Genomic DNA, 6,315 nt, shown 5'->3' on the forward strand with positions numbered 1-6,315 from the left:
TGCACTCACCATTCTGCTGACTGTTGGGGACCCCCGGGGGTCGCCTACAGATCACACATTGATTCCTGTGTATTCCAATACCGAACATATATGTGATTTTACTTAAAAAGGCCCCAAATTGTGCAAATATATTTTTTATAAGAGAATATGTGCTACCTTTCATATGTACCGATCAGACTCATAAGTTCCGCTGAAATATCTGTTTTAGTAAATACTTGTATCCCCCATGAAATAACAATACGGTAACACCTATTCTTAGAACTCCATGCTGTGCTTTTTTATGGTATTCCTCCTGGAAATGTATGACTAAATTGACAGCTGGGTGTTAATGGGGTGTGTCCCTACAGAGTCTCAGCAATGATTGGACAGTCTCAGACTGTGTAGTGGCGCACCTCTTTGGCAAGGGAAATGGTAACACCCAGTTTTAAATTTAATCATACATTTCTAGGAGGAATAACAGAGGTGCAGAGAGTCTAAATTCTAAGAAAAGATGCTCCAAAATAGTTATTTAATAGACCATAAAACGAAGTACTAAAACAGACATGTTAGGAGAGCCGACAGGTGTTCTTTGAGTATTGTATTAGGTTTTCTTAGGCCTGATTCACACGAACGTGTTAAATGGCCGTGGGATGGCTGTTGAAACAGACCCACGGACCTATGTTATTCAATGTGGCCGTTCACACAGCCGTTGTTTCAACGGACCGTGTGAAGGGTCCGTGGGGAAATAGGACATGTCCTATCTTTTCACGTAAAGCTGAGCACGGATGCACCTCGGATGTGAAAAACGGCAGTGAAAACGGATGTGAAAAACACTACGTTCGTGTGAATCAGGCCTTAAAGTAATCATTGATTTGAAGAAAATTACTCTTATTATCGTTCCTAAAGAAACACGTGGAACGTTATCCTCCTGGTGCATAGCTGACATGTTTGAGATATCTAGATTACATAGAAAAATTGCTATGTTTTTTGCTCCTTAAAAGCACTTAGTGGAGGCATATTGAATAAAGATTGTGCAATTCTCTCCCCCCCCCCCCCTGTTTTATTAAATCCAAAAAGGTTCTTCCAAGTCTAGTCAATTGTGTATTAAGGTAATAAACTGGAGTGATAACCTCATCATCACCAGCTAATCTTGGCCATTGCCTGGTAACATAGTGGTAGGAGATCCACTTAACTAAGTTACATCTAGGTAGATAACAGATCCTGCATTCAAGAAGACGTTACCTAAACCCATCTTCCTCCTCTCTATTCTGCTTTTAAGCCACTTATTGATTTTTCTTCTTCTTTGTCAAGACTTTTGCATCAGCATAAATGGAAGTCAGATGTCAGCCTCTTGCACACGTCGTGTCAATATACATTACAGTAATTCTGCCATGTAGGACAGTCTCAAATAATGAATTATTACTTTCCCTCTATGTTGATGAAATAATCAAGTGCATTTAATAGACCTTTAAGTCAGCTGCATGTGCTCTTTCCGCAGCCATGGTCATCTGGGCAGAGGCAGACACCGTCCGAGAAGCCCTTTGCATTTAACCTTTTAGTATAACGTGATATTTTCATGCATAATACATGGCAGAATTTAATGATTTCACAAATACTAAGAAAATCTATTACTGACTAGAAGACTTTATATGAATAACTCTTTAATCGTATAGAACAAAGACAGTCCTACTACTCATGCTTATGATAATAGAGATGTGCCTTAGGGTACACTATTAAACTGACAAATTTTTATGTGTTACCAGTTTATATTTTTTTTTCCAAGGCTGTGACCTCCATTGAAATGAATGGAAAGCTGAAGAGGAGGTATTATAAGAGCACCAGCCACGCATATGAGCTGCAGACATGTCAACTCTCCCGAGAGTCACCCAAATTTAGTTTCCCAAACCCCATCACCTGTTGAGATATAGATTTTACCCAGGGAGGAAAGCTAAAAGTAGGGCGTAGCAGCAGCAAAAAAGAAAAAATTTGCATGTATACTTAATCCTAGTTCACACAGCAGTTTTTGCAGGCAGAAAAAATCTGCCTCAAAATTCCTGAAGGAATTTTGAGGCAGATTTTGACCTGCCTGCGCTTTTTTGCCACGGTTTCCACTGCGTTTTTCACCTATTATGGCCATTGATGACCGCGGGCAAGAAACGCTGTGAAAAAATGCTCAGAAACTAATGCTGCCATTTTTTTTCTGCCTCCCATTGATTTCAATGGGAGGTCAGAGGCGGAGCTGCGGCAAGAAAGGACATGCCGTTTTTTCCCCCGTGAGCAGCTAAAAGCCTCTGCCTCCTTTTGAACTCAATGAGTTTTTGAATAATTTTTTGTGCTGATTCCGTCGCGGTTTCCACGTCAAAGTCAGCGCCAAAGAACTCTGTGTGAACTGGGCCTTACCCTTCTTGCTCCCGGCTGTTGCCAAACTCCAGGCGCCGTTATAATAGGCCCTAACGCAGTATAAGGCAACTTTTCAGTTTGGGCTTTCTCAAGTCATACCCAGTACTATCCAAATTGTACTTACGCTTCCATAACATCCTGGTGCCAACAAAGTGTAGAATTGTGCCACCTGATGCCACAACTATGAGGTTACAACTAAAGTATAATGCAACAAATATTTAGGTGCCATATCTCAGATGCACTGGTGTTGCTAAAGCTGGGACCCACAACAATCACAAAAATAAATGGGCCACTGTGATTGTATGAGCCTCTTTGATTGTATCAGACTCTTTTTTCCGATCAATTGAATGGGGCTTATCTGCAAAGACCATATACAGTCCATTGTTGAAGGTGGATCTGTGTCTGGTAATAGCCGTTGGGGTTGTGAGTTATTTTCGTGATTGGTGCCGGTCCAACTGGTGTTGCCAATCACATATTAATGGCACATCTTAGCAACGCGCTATCAATCATTATTAGTATGGGACCCATTTTATGGGCTTGTCTATTCCGCTGGTCAGAGGAAGCCCTATATTATACACTTACCCATCAATTTCAATAAAATAATTTTAAATAATTTTTGCTTTCAGACAGGCAGGTCAGGGAACAACTGGTTGTAGCATAAGGTTTAGTACATACTGGTGGCAGGTTAGACAGGCTCTTATACCTCAATAATCTTTTATTTAGTTCATTATTTATATGTCTTTAATGATTAAGTAGCTTTTAGAGCAGTACACACAGACAAGGAAGAATAATGGCAACAGTCCGCACTTAAACCCAACCTGACTAGTATAGAGAAGTAGGCAGCATATTGTTATATTGTCTGTATGTTACCCATGTATAGTTGTTCTTACATTTTATCAAATATCCAATCCCTCTCACCTGAGATGGTACGTACTTCTCGTTAAACCTGTCATCCTATTTAGTACAAGGGCCAGCCTTAGGGGTGTACGACCTGCGGCATAATGTCTGAGGTTGGGAAACCACTTTAAAGGGGTTGTCCACTACTGGACAAGTGATGACCTATCCACCGGATAGGTCATCAGTATATGATCGGTACGGGTCAGACACCTGGACCCCGCACAGATCAGCTGCTCAGGCTGCCTGAGGGCACCGGAAGTTATTACGTAGTATGCAGTGTACGGAGCCGGGAGCAGTTTGCTCCGTACATTGCATAGCGGCCATGCTGCAGCTCTGCTCCTATTCCGTAATCGGAGCCACCTGCTTCCGGCATGGATGGCCGGTGCCCAGACACAGCTGGAGCAGCTGATCGGTGCGAGGTCCGGGTGTCGGACCCCCACGATTATATACTGATGACCTATCTGGTGGATAGGTCATCAATTGTCCGGTAGTGTTAGTCTATGTTATCTGGACCCCTTAACTTGTCTATTTTAGTGTTTTTAATGCGGCTTTACACTTCTTCTTGGGATCGACGTGTGACTTCTGGCCTGGACCCCTGCCTCTGCCTCTGTTACACCCTCTGGATTTGTCGTTTCTGGTTGATCTTTCGATTCTGACCCATGACACGTCTACTCTCCGGTTTCAACATTGCCGAAACTTCCATGTAGGAGTCCCTGGTGAAGAAGGGGAGGATCCTTTAGCCTCCGCACCTATCTAGTCAGCACCATACTGATTGCAGCCAAGGCAAGCCTACTAAATGAGAAAAAAAGTCTACCTACAATCACCACTAGGGGGAGTTTATGGTGTACAGGATTATGCAGCTCCCATTGAACTGAGAACTAGCTGTATAAATCCTTATGTAAAGATCTCCTCCTCATGGCGGCTGCAGAAATAATTGAATCTTTTCACTCTATGGCTGTGCGGATGCTTCTCCCAAGTGTTATTAGAGAGGGCTTTCTGGGTACGAGGTGTCGCCCCTCTAGTTGGATCATGTATCAGTTCTCTTATCTACACTATCTTGACCACTGAAGTACCCGGTAGGTAGCAAACATGATGTGTTTTTCCTCCAGATGATGAAGCTAGCTACTATATTAATGTTAAACACGTATTAAAGTAATAGGGGCTTTCCAAGATCAGATTAAATTAGTAATTTTGCCATTCTGCCTCTGTACTCCATAAACCGTCCTATCATTTCAGCATTGTTGTATCATATCTAACCATGAGTTTATGTCATCAGAGTGTTGTTATTTTAGCGGTCATTGGTTACAGTTTTTTATAGAAAGTGCGCAAAAATAAATTCAGCACAATAATATCGATGTGTGGTTAAAAAAATAATGTATGTTTAGAAAATGTTGCTGGGCAGCATGTATAAGGCAAAATAACTACACTTGTTAATTATGGAAATGCTTAAAGGGTATTTCCAGAACCGACAATTATCACCTATCCACAGGATAGGTGATAATTGTACGAATGCCTGAACCGCGTGTTCCTCCTCACTGCTTGACCACAGCGAGGAGGACTTTGAATGAAGCGGTGGTTGAACATGCGTGCTGCCGCTCCACTTAATGACGGAAACAGCTGAGTACGGCAGTTGGCTGTTTTACGGATGTAGCCATCTTTATCTTTACTCTGATAACTTGCTGCAGCGTGATATCACACAACAAAAGCCAAAGATAAAGGATCTTTCCACTGTCTATTTAATACGTTAAAAGTCAAGATAAAGACGGCTACATCTGTACATCATTCCCATAGACATAGAATGGAGCAGCGGGCGCATGGTGAACTGCTGCTCTATTTCAAGATCCTCACTGCGACAAGTGCAGTGAGGAGGATCTGGGGGTTCAGAATTTCCACCCTCGCGATCCGTTGGGGTCCCAGCGATCAGACAATTATCACCTATCCTGTAAATAGGTGATAATTGCCGATCCTCGGCTAACCCCTCTAAATAGAAATTCCACACTATTGCCACTATCAGCGTTGCTTCCTTGCTGAAGTGCTGAATTGTTCCCTATAAGGCTCCATGCACACGAACATGCTTTTGCGGCCGCAATTCCCCCGAAAATCCACGGGTGAATTGAGGTCCCATTCATTTCTATGGGCCCATGCACACGACCGTGGTTTCCACGGTCCGCGCATTGCCGCAGAGCCTGGACCGCAAAAAGAACGGACATATCTTATTACAGCCATGTTTTGCGGTCCAGGCTCATAGAAAATAATGTGCGCGACCATGTGCATGGCCCGCGATTTGCGTGCGGCTCGCGGGTCACAGCCTGCTGTCGGCCGACCCGAAAATCACGGCCATGCACATGACTACGGTCGTGTGCATGAGGCCTAAGTTTATGGCGCCGCTGCAAAGTGTTGGCCAGTTTCTAACAAATGGCTGCCAGTGAAAGCTGTCGTAAAAATAAAAAGTTACACTTACTAATGCTGTGTCCTCCTAAATTCTTCTTACTTTACAAGATTTGTAGCAAGCAATGGGGGATGGGGGAACATGTAAACCTTTGGCGCAGGAAGTAATGGAGGCGTCACGTGATGTATATTGTGACCGCTAGGCATATAGGAGCACCAGTTTAGTGATGTCTTCCAGATGTATGGGCATGCAAAGCAAGTCACTATAAACGCTGCCTCCATTACCGGCACCACAAGTGTTTACATGCTCCCCTATCCTGCAACGCCTGTCACAGATTTTAAAAAATAATTTAAGACATAACATTAGGACGTGTCATAACTTTACACTACAAAAAGCCATAGTGAAGAGCTTTCTTTATAGAGCAGAAAATTAAATTTTCCATCAGCACACTTAAATAGCAGCCTGTAGTCTGCTGACAGATTCTCAGAGCAATTCAAGGAATTTTAAGGAAAATTCTAAAAGTTTAAAACCCCAAAGTATAAGCTGCATACCACCAAAAATAAAAAATATTCATATATTCTTCTTTCAAATCCCTTATCCTATTCCACGCTGACGGTTCTGCGCCCTCCCTCTCCTGACAAACATATTTC

Source organism: Rhinoderma darwinii, chromosome 5 (genome assembly GCF_050947455.1).
Source record: "Rhinoderma darwinii isolate aRhiDar2 chromosome 5, aRhiDar2.hap1, whole genome shotgun sequence".
NCBI classification, from domain to species: Eukaryota; Metazoa; Chordata; class Amphibia; order Anura; family Rhinodermatidae; genus Rhinoderma; species Rhinoderma darwinii.